The following is a 14,484-nucleotide window of genomic DNA, read 5'->3' on the forward strand; positions in this document are numbered from 1 at the left end:
TAATGAGAACCAAAATGCTGTAGCCTTTCCCAGATCTAGATACCAAATTTTCTTCTCTATTCCATTAATGCACACACTTTCACCAGCAATATCAGTATTTTGCAAAAACTCTCCCAAGAAGAGACTGGGAGACTCCTTCGCTGAACACCTTCGCTCTATCTGCATCAGTGAGAAGGATCTCCCAGTGGCCAACCATTTCGATTCTGTGACCCACTCCCAGACTCACATCTACTGTCAAACCAAGACCCCCGGTAAATTGGTGCCCCACACCTTATTTTCTGTCCGGACACACTTGGTGTCAAATGGACTTCTCTGGTTTCTGCTGGACCAGACTCCCTGTTCCCCATCCCGCTGCTGGATATAAAGGAGACTCCTGCTGAGTTTCTCCAGCTTTGTGTTTTTACTTCAACCACGGTGTCAGCAGACTTCTGCTGTGTTTTTCTCCATTATCGATCCCATCTCGATTTAAGGTGGCCACATCCCTGGGCCGAAAGTTCCTTCTGCTGCACCAGGTCACTTTGAAATGTGGATGACCAATAGGATGAGCGCGTCCACCTCTCCTGGGCGGTGTGCAGACGCGTCTGCCTTTCGATTCGCTGGCTGGCTTTGGAAGCTTGTTCAGCAGTGATTGCATTGCTCAAATAGAAAGTGGATGTGGAGTTGCGATGTTTATCAGGTACATGTATGCAGTTCAGATGTTTAATTCCGCATTTCAACAACAATATCGTTTAAACAAACGGATTAGTCTTTTAGGCCGATCTTTTCAGCCCTTGAATCTTTCCCATACAGATGAGGGACTTCTGAAGTGTTTTTAGAAGGTAAGAGGCTTTGGAAAGGTCTTGCTCTTGAAACCCCGGCCAAGGAGTAGCGGCTGTTTCTTTTTATTGTCCGTCTTCGCTTTGGCTGATCAGAAATGTGCTGAGTTGCTCCTCATCAGTCAGCCCGAGGCTTAATATTTCTTGATGATGATCTGCTAAACCAAGTCAGGTCCGGCAGACACGGATTTCCACTTCTGCCCTCTGAGATAGGACAGCAAAATAATAAATCGTCTCCTCTTTCACCCGAAAATATAGGAGAAGTCGCGGACTAGTTGTAAAGAACAAATCCAAACGCCATCGTCCTCCAAGGGACTTTTTAAGCAAATCTCGAGCAAAGATCGCTCAGTAAAAATGGAAATATAAGTACGACTTGAATATTTTCATTATCTGCTGGAGGCTCGTTGACGGAAACGCTTTTCTAAACAGTTTGGTCCTCAATCCCACGGATGGTTGCATGAGATTTAATTGAACATGCTGACTTAGAGAGCATTTAAAATGCAATTGTTTCTGTACCATGTATTCATCCCCATGACTAATGCATTTTATTGATTTTTTTAAATGCTGGCAGTGGGAAAGGACTCATCAGCTGATCTACTTTCATTTGATTATCTTGCAGTTTTGTGATTGAACACTACTGATTAAGTTGTATTAATTTACAACTGGTTTCAAATAAATATAGTTTATACTGAACAATCAACCTTGATGTAGGCTGATTTTTTTTGCCGACTCATAAAGTTCAAAGGGTCAAGTTGAAAGATAATCAACATTTGGAATCATTTCTGCTTTTCATTAGAACGTAGAAATCAAAAATGAATCTGTTAATCAAGGTTTAAACAAATTTATTTTAAAATGATTTTGATTTAAGTAGTTGTATTAATTATTGAATAACAAAACTAAGAATAAACTGATCCCTTGGCTTGTTGGAAAAATCGAAGTCTATTTAACCACAAACACTGTAATGTTATCATAAATTTTATCGAGTTTATAATTTCTGAAACCAGAAAGGATGTCTGTTTGCTTAAAGATAAAAACAATTGAAAGAAAATATTAAAAGAAAAATTGAATGATTTTTAATATTGATCTAGTTTTAGTTAAAACTAGTTAGCTGATTGGGTTAAAAGCACAGTCAATAAATGTCTGAAAACTTTTTGAAACACTGACGTGCACCGACTAATTTCATTTCTGCAGAAACTTGAATTAATGTTAAAGTTATTTGATCATAATAATAAATCTGAGCTTAAGCATTTTAGGAGTGGAGGACACATTCATATCATTGGAATAAATAGTTAAAAAAACAGCATTGTACGTATTTGAACGTTAATCCTCTTTTTAGCTGCACTCTTCTTCTCACTGGTAATTTTGTTTTTCATGTTACAATACAACGATCCATAATGTGATTTAACATCTTTTCTGGACCGGAACATGGTTTGACACTGTGAGTAATCAAATAATTATAATATTTATTTTCAATTACATAATACATTAAGAAAACTACTACGATTTTCTAAATTTTATGTCTGAGGTTAATTTCTCAAGTGTTTGCACATTTTAACAGGATTTAATTTAAGACATTTCACAACTTGTTTGAATTATTTTTACTGTTTGGTTTCAAAGTGAAGACAAGTGATTATATTAATTCAAGCATTCTAAATTCATATAAAATCTATGTGTTACATTCCATAAGTACATCTTGGCTTTAGGTCATTTGTGTACCCCAAGTATAAGTAAAATGTCATCTTGTTTCTTTACAAAATGGAAATTAACAATAACTTTATCCTATTTTGAACTTGCTGTCATTTGCCATCACTTTGACTATCTTTCAACAAAATGGAAATCTCTATTTAAAATCGAGTATATTAATATGGTTTTTCAAGCCATGTTGAAATGTTTGTGTGTTGTCTGCATCTTGTTTAAAACTTGTCTGTGGACTTGAATAACATCAAGTAAACTGTGCTTTCAGTCAGGGATTAAGATTGTAGTGCAGTACAGTTATCTATTTAGGTTTCAGTGAACCTAACTTTTAACAATGACCACATTTTCTTTTGCATATTCCATTTGGAATATTTTATAAAGAAAAACCTGTAATATGATATCAAGGAATAAAATAGTAAATGATGATTGTGCATCTCTGTTCTGGGGAATGATTAATTCATGGGAAAGAAGCCAAGATCTTGTGCAGTTTGCACAGGTTCTTGTGCACATGCCATAAAGCAGGCGCATACAACAGTTACAAAATGTACAGCCTCTTGTGTCTCTTAATCCTAATTTTCTGATGACCTTCCTTGACCTCCATATCTTAACAACAAGTAGGTTCACTGGAACTGCAAATGTGATTCTAATTTTGAATGCTATGTAATAGGACTCAGTCAATTTTAAATCTTGTATGCTGAGAATTCCAATATTGTGTTTACAATAATGTAGTTGGTAGTTTTACTGATATAATTTAAGGTATCAATGAACTTTTAAGGAGTTCTCCTCAAATATTTGAAGAGAACATTAAGTAAATTTGAAACGCTTCACTTGGCCAGAATAAAAAAAAAGTGTCCCTTGTTTCTTTGACTCAGTGGGTACATGCGTTGGTTGGTGTAGTACCAAGCCATGCAAATCAGAGTTCCATTTATGATCAGTGTTCAGTTAACTGTTGAGTTTCTTTTGTATGACAAGTGAGAAGGGATGAAGCTCCTGCTTTTTCTAATGATGTGGACTAGAATCATGAACATGTAAACATGGGATATGGATTGGATTAAACTTGGCTCTGAGGATGCCTAATATTTTTTTAAAAAAGCGAAAGATTTTGTTATAAATGGTCATCTCACCAACCATAATCAGGGATTTTGGTTTAGCAGAAAACAGGAGGAACAAAACACCTTAAATTTTGAATATACCATCATTGATACTTGAGATCGCCAAAGGGTAGGTAAGGTATTGGGGACATGTGAAATGGAGGAATGTTCTGACGCATTAGTAACTTGATAACTGACTCCTGCCTTTCTACAAACACATCCAAAAATGTTTATGAACATTAATAGCCTGCTGTCTTTCATTTTATCTTTTAGTTATAAGGGATATTTTGTCCAAAAAAAGTTTATTTTTTCCACTCCACTCCTTTCCTCTGTTAGCTAACAGCAATGTGTATAGGAATGGCTTGCTTTATTAGTCGACTGCCTAAAATATCCAAATGCTTTGCCTACTAAGTATGAACAGGAGTGTGTATTTGGTGGTGAAGCAACTACAGTATATTCTTGACTGAATTCAGAGGCCATGAAGAGAGTGGGGTTTCAGTCCTGTGGATTTCCTTTTCTAATTTTGATTGATATGAATTCTCAATTCAGGGAAATCTCTCATTCATTGCAACTGTGAAGTAAAAGCGAAAATACCAGAAATATTCAGAAGGATTCATAGAGGAGAGAGAAAAAAATTAATGGTTTATATATTAAAGATCTGAAAGAGCTTTTCATCAGTTCTTCTGAAAGGAAAAGCTTTGAGATTGGGTTACTATTTTGCTCTGGGACTCAGCTTTGAATCTGATGCTGAGTGGGGAAGTTAAAAAATAAAATCTTCTTTTCATGTGTTTGGGAAGTTATAGTCCACTCCTGGGGTATGGTTTTGCTGCAGAGAACCACACTTTATATCCCTTTTGGACATGAGGTTTTCAGTAATTTTCTACAATTTAAAGACATTTGGCGTGAACAAATGTGGTGTGGTGGATAGCATTCCACCACACCACAAATAATATTTGTGTATTATTTGATCCAGAAGTAGTACAGCATGTCCAAAACAGAAAACATGCACTTTCCATTAATCTACTCTCTTTAGATATAACTGGACAGTGAGACAACGAATTATTAATTAGAGACTGTTGATGCTAGAATCTGAAGCTAAACTCAATCTGCTGAAGGAACTCAACAGGTTAAGAGGGATCATTGGGAAAGAAAGAACGGCCGACATGTAGAGCAGAAACCCTTGATAAAGGGTCAAGTTTGACCTGCTGAGTTGCTCCAGAATACTGAGTTTAGATTTAAGTATAGTTTCTTCAATGCATCAACTTGGTATTAACTTGTATAAACCAAATTATATTTGTACATCTAGCTTCAATAAATTCCCAAATCAGTACCTAAAAATGAGATATTGGATTATTATCTTTTAAGAAGAGAAATATCCTGTCTCTTCAGATGTAAATTCAAAAATAAATTCTGAGGCAAACTTGGAAAAATTTGGAGCAATCAGTAAAAAGATAGAGAAGGGACTAGCAAAGGAATTGCAGAAACTCAGCAGATCATACAGTGTCCTTTGTATAGCACAGGTAAAAATACATAACTGACATTTCAAGCTTCAGGCCTTCGTCAAGGTATGGAATAACGTCGTCAGACATCTGATGAAAAGAGTAAGAAAGGGGGGAGGATGTTGCTGCAAAGGCAGAAATGATAGGTGGAGAAGGGAGGGAGAAGAGAACAGCAGTGATCAAGGGGAGGAGGGATGGCTAGGTGAAGGGAGGAGAACTGTGGAAGGGAAGGAGGAAGGGGGAAAAGGAGGAGAGCAGGTTAGCAGAAACCAGAAAAGTCGATGTAAAATGCCATCTGGTTAGAGAGTGCCCAGAGGGGCAACCGGCTGTTGTTCCTCCAATTTGTGAGTGGTCTTGCTAAGGCCCTTGACTGTGGTGGAGGTGAGGGGGGGTGGGAGGTATGGGTGTGTGTTGCACCTCCTGGGCCACAAGGAAGGTGGTGGGTGGGGGGGGGGGGTGAAAAGATGATTGATAGGGAGGGATGGGTCTGTATGGAAGGCAGAGAGGGGAAGGTGAATCTGGTATTGAGATTCTGTGGTAAATGCAGGAAATTCCAGAGGATAATGTGTTGGATGCAGAGACTGGTGGCATGGTTGGTGAGAACAAGGGGGATGCTATGTTTGTTGCATCCAGGGTGGGGGGAGCAGGGTAGATGAGTGGGAACTGAAAGAGATACGGGTGAGGGCTGAGTTGATGGTGGTGGAGGGGAAGCTGGGTTTGACCTATCATGTTGAGTGTCTCCAAGTACTCCATAATCTCATGCTTTACAATTAACTCCAACATCTTCTCAACCACTGACATCAGGCTAACCGGCCAATAATTTCCTTTCTGCTGCCTTCCCCCTTTCTTGAATAGTGGGGTGACATTTGTGATATATATATATTTTAGTGTTTTACTTTGGAATTGCAGAGGTGATTCCCAAATAATCAAAGGGGCAAAGATAGCAATGGAGAATCTGAGAGGTGAACTATCAAGCTGTGTTGGCTTTCTGCTCTGAACTCTCATGCGAAGTGACATAGATAGAAATGCTAATCTTTGAGTCCTCTAATCACCATGTTTATTTGTGGCTCTGTTGCTAGCCTTTGCAGCTGTGTTAGATAATTAAGGCCATCATCCCAATTTAATACCAAGGTATTGCTAGAGCGTCAGAAATTCTCTTGATTGGATGGTTTCATTCCACCCTTTATCTTGAGTGGACATAAAAGAATCCCAGGCCAATACATGAAAAAGGAGCAAATGTTTTTTTGGATGTCCTGACTTATTTTATATTGATCATGTCATCATCATCCAAACAGATGACCTAATCGTCATCATGTTATTGAGTGTAAATTATCTCTTTGTTTTCTACATTACAATTGTTAAAGTGATTTTTATTGGCTGTAAGTAGTTTGTGATGACATGAGGCACAAGGTAATAAATAAAGAGAGCCAAATCTTTATCTCTATGTCCTCTGACTTCTAATAAAATAAAGTGATTTGTAAGTATTAAAAATATAATTCACTATTTTAGAAAGGTATGACTATATTCTTAATTGTAACATTTTCAGTGGCATTTTTTTTGTCCACAAGATTCACCCTTGTTTCTTTTTAAGTTTAATCATTTCAATCCTATTTGTGGGCTGTAGGGAATATCTTGTACTTTTGTTGATGATTATGGGAAGCACACATTCATTTTGCACTAGATGGATGTTATTCACATAATTAACACTTGAAATAGTGGCTTGGGAGATTCAATTAAAGCTGAATTATTTTTTTACAAAAATCTCTCCGTGAGATATTTAACCATAAAACTTTTAAGTCTCAAATTTCCCAAACTTTTAGAAGTAGACAGGAGTTGACTTTTGTTGTTTTAATTCCTCCCCTTATGCAATTGAAAATGGAAATTTTTGTCAGAGATCTCTGCCAACATAGAGCAGGTTGCCAAAGATGTACAGAAGGGTGCATAGTTTACTGATGACCAGTTTTCATGAGTTTTCTCTTGTTCTGGGGCATACCTTTGTACCTTGTGCTTTCACCACCTGGAACAAATTGCGCTACTAACCTGATGACTAAATTTAAACCACTGATGAGACAATTTTTTTTCATTATCTTGCCAGTACATTATTCAAAATTCAAATATTCTGCCTTTAAATGTCCTCTATGACTTGAAAATATGTGAATCTTGATTTGTGCCTAAGAATGAATGAATCACCATCTATTCTTATGAAGTCAAATCCTGCATTAATCTCAAGGTCAGAATCATAAACGTCATGAAATGTTTTGCTGCAGCATCAGAGTGCAAACATTTGTATAAATCACCTGACAAAATAAATAAAAATAATGCAAAAAAAAAAAGACCAAGTAAGGCAGTGTCTTTTGTTCATTGTTCAGTCAGGAACCTGACAGCAGAGGGGAAGAAACTGTCCTTGTGCCATGAAGTGCTCGTGTTCAGGCTCCCGTACCTTTTTCCCGATGGTAGCAGAGCAAAGAGGGGATGGCCTGGGTGGTGGGGGTTCTGAAGGATAGAGACTGCTTTCTTAAGATTCTGCCTCTTGGAGATGTCCTTGATGGAGTGAAGATTGGAGCTCATGGTGTTGCAGGCTGAGTTAACAATCCTGTGGAATTTTTTTTTAACCTGAGTGTTGGCATCTCTGAACCAGCCAGGCCCCTCTCTGTCCCCAAATGCAATAAAAGAATCCCCCGAGTACCTCACCTACCACCCCACCAGTCTCCACATCCAACACATTATCTGCCAGAATTTCTGGCCCTTTCTATAGTATCCCACCACCAGACACATGTTTCCTTCTTGTCCTTCTATAGGGACCGCTCCCTCCAAGATTCCCTTGTGAACTCATCCCTCCCCACCTATCTTCTTCCCCTGTGGCCGCAGGAGTTGCAACATTTGCGCCCACACCTCCTCTCTCACCGTGGTCTGGGGCCCAAAACAGGCCTTCCAAGTGAAGCAACACTTCACTTGTATGATTTATGGAATCTGGTACTCCCTTTGTGGCATTCTCTACATTGGAGAGACTGGTCGCAGATTGGGAGATTGCTTCGGTCAGCACCTTCTCTCCGTCTGCCACAACAGTAACCTCCCAGTGGTCAACCATTTCAATTCTGAGTCAATGTCCCACACTTTCATGTCTGTCCATGACCTTGTGTACTATCTACCCATAGATGGGAGGAACAACATCTTATTTTCTGTCTGGGCACTCTCCAGCTAGATAGTAGTAACATTGACTTCTCTGCTTTCTGCTAAACTCACTTGCATTTTCTTTCCCTTCCCCTTTCCAGTTCTCCCCTCCCCCTCCTTCCCACCCAGGCATCCCTCCTCCCCAATCACTGCTGTCCCTTCCCTCTCTTCTCCATCTATCATCTCCTGTCTTTGCCACCCCCCACCACCATTTTTTTGTTTGGACACCTTTCGACATTCTCTGATACCATGATGAAGGGCTCTAGCCTGAACTGTCGATTATGTATTTTTACATTTGCTACATAAGGGACACTGTTTTATCTGCTGAGTTTCTCCAGCATTTTGAGTTTTTGCTACAACCAGCCAGAAGTTTTCAAGAGTCTTCGGTGATATACCAAATCTCCTCAAACTCCTCACGAAGTATAGCTGCTAGCGAACCTTCTTTAGCGTGCTTTGCTGCCAATTCTAATATCTTCTCTCTTACTTCATATGGAAAAAATCTGATATTGGACAGGGCCTTTGGTCAGGCTAAAGTTTAGAACTCAATGACCTATGGGCTCATTCAATCTTCAGATCTCCTTGAAATTCAGCCTGATCCAAAGATTCTGGTGCAAAATTTTTTTCTCATCTTGACCTTCATCCCTGTCTTTAAGTCCAACTATCTTAATATTACGTCTGCTGAAGTTTTCCAAAACGTCCATCTTTTGCATTAATTGATCCTGCTTTCCAGCAGCCTCCATTTGTACTTTCTTCATTTGGTCTTTGAGATTTTGAATTTTTAATTCATTTCCTTTAATTTTACCATCCACTATTTCAAATCTAGTATCAACTTGTTGCATTAATCTTTCCATCTTATCACCATTCTTCCTTACTTCATCAGTTAATACTTCCATAGATTATCGAAAAAAAATCTAGAAAATTGCTTCATTTCACTAGAAGATAAGAAGCCTCTGCACCTTTTTCTGCTTTTCTTCTTGAATGTAGGTTGTTCTTGATCTTTCCTTTGCTTTTCCAGGTCCTCATCTTGATCACTGGAGTTGTGGGTATCTTGAATCTTTTTTAAAAATTTCCTCTTTTTCTTCTTGTGTGCCTTGCGCCTGCGCAAGGAGTCATGCCTGCCCGAGGAGTCATGCCTGCGCAAAGTCACTTCTTCAGCCGATGTTGGCGGCCATTGTTGGGGGAGACCTTGTGCAGGAGTGTCTAACGTCTCCCTAGCTTCTGGCCTCTCTCCTTTGGATATTACCTTGTGGACAGCTCCAGGATCCTTTCTCAAGGTAGGCCTCTCTTCCTTTTCTTGTTCCTTTTCCTGCTCGGTTTCTTGTTTTGTAGTAAAGCCTTTATCCTTCTATGGAGGCATTATTAATGACTTCCGTATGTTTTCAGGATGTTCTTCCTTATAGTTTCTGTAACTTTTGTAATTTTTTAATCACTTTTTCTCATCTTTCTCGAGGAGAGCAGAGATTATCAGTCTAACCCCATGCCATCATGTCACACGCCCCTGCGTGATAGCACTGATGTGGAGGTTCCAGGACAGATCCTCGGAGATGATGACACCCAGGAATTTAAAGTTCTTGACTTTCTCCACTACTGACTCCTCATGAAGACTGGTTCATGTTCTCCTGATTTCCTTCTAAGGTCCACAGTCATCTTAGTTTTACTAACATTGATAGCAAGGTTGTTGTTGTGACACCACTCAACTAGCTGATCTATCTCTTTCCTGTGTGGAAGCACTGGTCGACATTTTCCAAAGTTCCATAGATTCGGGGGAGGTCCCTGAGGATTGGAGAGTGGCTGATGTGGTGCCGATTTTTAAGAAGGGAGGGAGGGAGAAAACGGGAAATTATAGACCGGTCAGCCTGACGTCGGTGGTGGGGAAGATATTGGAGTCTATCATAAAAGGAGTAATAGCAGAACACTTAGGCAGAAATAATAGTATAAGGGGTAGTCAGCATGGATTCCTTAAGGGTAAGTCATGCTTGACTAACCTTCTGGAATTTTTCGAGGATGTGACAAAGAGGGTGGACTTGGGAGAGACTGTGGATGTGGTGTATTTGGACTTCCAGAAGGCCTTTGATAAGGTACCGCACGGGAGACTAGTGGGCAAGATCAGGGAGCATGGTATTGGAGATAAGGTGCTGACATGGATAGGAAATTAGTTAAGAAATAGGAAATAAAGGGTTGGGGTAAGCGGGTCTTTTTCAGGATGGCAGGATGTGACGAGTGGAGTGCCGCAGGGATCGGTATTGGGTCCTCAGTTGTTTGTAATTTATGTAAATGATTTGGATGATGGGATTATTAATAATTTGAGCAAATTTGCAGATGACACGAAACTGGGTGGCGGTGTGGGGTGTGAGGAGGATGTCAGGAAAATGCAGAGGGACTTGGACAGGTTGGGGGAGTGGGCTGCAGAATGGAAGATGACGTTCAATGTAAGCAAATGTGAGGTTATCCATTTTGGGGGCAATAATAGGAAAGCTGAGTATTATTTAAATGGAGACAAGCTAGGGAGTGGGGAGGAGCAAATGGATCTGGGAGTACTTGTTCACCGGTCACTGAAGACTAGCATGCAGGTTCAGAAAGCTGTGAAGAAGGCTAATAGCATGTTGGCTTTCATAAAGAGGGGATTGGAGTATAGGAACAGAGACGCCCTTCTGCAGTTGTACAGGGCCCTGGTGAGACCCCACCTGCAGTATTGCATCCAGTTCTGGTCTCCAATTTTGAGGAAGGACATACTAACTATAGAGGGTGTGCAGCGCAGATTTACAAGGTTAGTTCCAGGGATGGCGGGGTTGACATATGCTGAAAGGCTAGAAAAACTGGACTTGTATCCGATGGAGTTTAGAAGGATGAGGGGGGACATGATTGAGGTATACAAAATTATCAGGGGGATAGACAGGGTGAAGTCGGATTACTTGTTCCCAATGATGGGGGAGACGAGGACTAGAGGGCATAGTTTAAGAATACAGGGTAGGCCCTTTAGGACGGAGATGAGAAAACATTTTTTTACCCAGAGAAGTGTGAATCTGTGGAATGCTCTGCCACAGAGGGTGATAGAGGCAGATTCACTGATTATGTTCAAAAGAGAGTTAGATAAGTCTCTAGTGGGCAAAGGGTTATGGGGATATGGCTGGAAAAGGGTACTGATGGTAGTGATCAGCCATGATCTGTAAAATGGCGGTGCTGGCTCGACAGGCCGAAGGGCCTACTCCAGCTCCTATTGTCTATTGTCTATTTTCTATTGTATGCATCCTCATTGCCATCCGTGATTCTGCTGGCCACTGTCATGTCATCACAGTCATGGATGCAAAGTGAGTAGAGTAGTGAGATGAACATACATCCTTGAGGTGCACCTGTGTTGATTGTCAGTGAAGATATGTTGTTTCCAATTCATACTGACTGTGGTCTTCTGATGAGCAAGTCGAGAATCCTGTTCCAGGGGTGGGGGGAAAGTTTGGAGTTTGTTGACCAGTGCTGAGGGAATAATGGTGTTGAAGGCTGAGCTGTAGTCAATGAAGGGCAGCCGTATGTATGAATGGCTGTATCCTAAGTGATCCAGAGCTGAGTGGAGTGTTGAAGGCTGAGCTGTAGTCAATGAAGGGCAGCCGTATGTATGAGTGGCTGTATCCTAAGTGATCCAGAGCTGAGTGGAGAGCTAGTGAAATTGTGTCTGGTGTAGAGCGATTATGATGGTTGGAAAATTGCAGTGGGTCCAGTTGTTTACTTTGGTACATGTTAATTCTGGCCATGACCAATGTCTCGAACCATTTTGTTCCCAGTAGGTGTGAGTTTTACTGAGTGATGGTCATTGAGGCAGCTCAAACTGCTCTTCTTGGGCATGGGGATTACCAGCAGGTAATATGAACACCACACATAGAATTACAATAAAATTGTTTTTTTTAATTTCTTTTAAATCAAAGTGTGTCAGATGTGGAATATTTGAAATAAGTTAGAGCATTCTGGAACTAGAAAACAGGCAATAATGTCTATAAAGCCGAGGAAGAGGAAAAAAAATGTAGTTTTTCCTATTTTAGATGTTCAGCTTTCTTAAGAACTGTACTATAATCCATAATAAACTCATTCCCAAACTTCAGGGTCTAGGCCTCAATATTCCTCGCAGCAACTTGATTTTTGACATCCTGCCTAACCGAAAGCAATCAGAGAAAATGGGTAACAACATATCCTCTGCAATCACATTGGCTCATCTCAATGATGTGTACTCAATCCCCCACTATACTCTCTCAGCACCCATGACAGTACAATTCCAACTCCATCTTCAAATGTGTTGACAAAGCCACAGTGAGGGATGGATATCAAATACTCTAAATACAGGAAAGGGGTTGAAGTCTGCTAGCACGGTGCCAAGAAGGCACCCTCTCTCTCAATGTCAATGAAATGAAGAGATTATTATATTGACTTAAGAGGGGACAAAGTCCACACCCCTGTTCATATTAATGGCCCTGAAGTTTAGAGACTAGATGGCTTCTAGGAATGGAATTTATTCCTCGGAATAAATATCTCCAGTAACGTGAACTGGAGATATGAGGTGATATATTTTGATATGAGGTGAGGAAAGCCCACTGATGCCTCGACTTTTTCAGAAGACTAAGGAAGTTTGGCATGTCCCCATTGAAAACGTACTTGCTGAACACATTACAGCATGGTATGTATGAGACTTGCTCTGCTCAAGATCAAAAGCTCCAGAAGATTTTGAATGCTTTTGCATGATGCAAACTTCCCTCCCCTCCATGGGCTCCTTTTCCTCTTGCCTCGGAAAGGCAGCCAACATACAGAAAGACCTATCACACCCAGGCACACTCTTTTCTCCTTCCTCCCACTGGGGAGAAGGCTTAAGAGTGTGAAGGCAAGCACCAAAAGCATTAATGATAGCCATCGGGCTCCTTCATGAACCGTGTAACAGTGCTATCATGGTGCATTTGCTTGGTGCCAGTTTATCCTTTTTTCTCATTGTAATCCTATGCTCTGTAAATTATGCTCTTTACATGGTTGCATGCATGTTAGAGATAGCCTGTTAGTCTGTTCACAGAAGAACCCATCTCACTGTACTTGGTATTTTCTGATATTTAAACAAACTGGGGAAAAAAAGGCAATAAAGCAATTTAGTGAAGTTGACCTTCCAAAGGCTGATGGGAAATGTAGAGCACAAAATGGGAAGGTGATCGATGAGCTTTATTTTCAGTAAGGGGGGTAAATGAGTTAAGGAAAATTTTTTAAATATGTGGAAATAGTATGAGGTCAGAAAACAGTGTTCAGGAGGAGGGTAGGCATTTAAAAAAAAAACTCCTTGCCTTTGTGCATATTTGTGAATATCCAGCATTTTCTGTCTTGACCAGTCTTCTCAGTGTCCTGTATTGTGGTGCTTACAAGAAGGTATTAACCTTGTTTTTTTTATGATGTAATTACTGCAGTATTATGGGGAATCATTTTCAGTAGATTACAGGGTAACTATATATAGCATATTTAGATTGTACTGCTGCAGCAAGGAGTGTGTAACTGTTGGACCTCCCACTAATCTATCTCAAGTTAAAGCTGAGCTATGCTTTGCCACTAAGAGGCTTCTAAACACTAGGTTTATGTCAACAAATGCTCAAAGCCTTTTGCAAAATATATAAGCTATTAATTTAAGTAAATTTGTAATTTTGGGTACCTATCCACAGCATCTAAAAGGGAAACTCTGTCATGCATTTTCCTTGGCTGACTTCACTGGGAGACAGAACTGGACAAGTGTACACCTAGTGGCCAACCTGATGCAGCAGATTTGTGCCTCATGTTAGGAAGAATTGTACTGTTCATGCTGGTGAAAAGCCATTCTTTTAAAAACTGCATTGATTTACAAGTAAAATAGTTTAAATAGTGTATTTTGGATTAAGGTTACTCCAAAATGACATGATTTATAGATTTAGAACTTAATGGTCTTTTTATGGCAGTCTTGTGCAATTCATTTTCTGACTGAGGCTGATTTCTACCATTAAAGGATATTTCTTTTGATTGACCAAAGTGTCTCTTTTAATACTGAAACCTGGAATCGTGGTCCTTCGCTCCTCTTTGGGATTCTTCAAGATTACCTCCAGAGAGCTGAATTTTCTTTGAATAATAATGCAATCTTAACTACCTGTATTGTAGTGATGTTCCACAAACTTGGAGAGTCCTAAAATTTTGACGATACTCATCTGCATTATATTTGGACTTGGTTAG

The 14,484-nt window shown here is 39.9% G+C and overlaps 1 protein-coding gene across 1 annotated transcript in view; it reads left to right on the forward strand.

Moving 5' to 3' along the window:
- The first annotated feature begins 1,891 nt into the window (after positions 1-1,891).
- The window catches only part of LOC138755334 (band 4.1-like protein 3), a 267,478-nt gene continuing 254,885 nt past the window's right edge, over positions 1,892-14,484 (forward strand). Inside the window, exon 1 of the mRNA XM_069921122.1 lies at positions 1,892-2,253. The gene's annotated coding sequence lies outside the window, so the exon portion shown is untranslated. The remainder of the gene's footprint in view (positions 2,254-14,484) is intronic.

This window comes from Narcine bancroftii, chromosome 2, assembly GCF_036971445.1.
Source record: "Narcine bancroftii isolate sNarBan1 chromosome 2, sNarBan1.hap1, whole genome shotgun sequence".
In the NCBI taxonomy this organism is placed as follows: Eukaryota; Metazoa; Chordata; class Chondrichthyes; order Torpediniformes; family Narcinidae; genus Narcine; species Narcine bancroftii.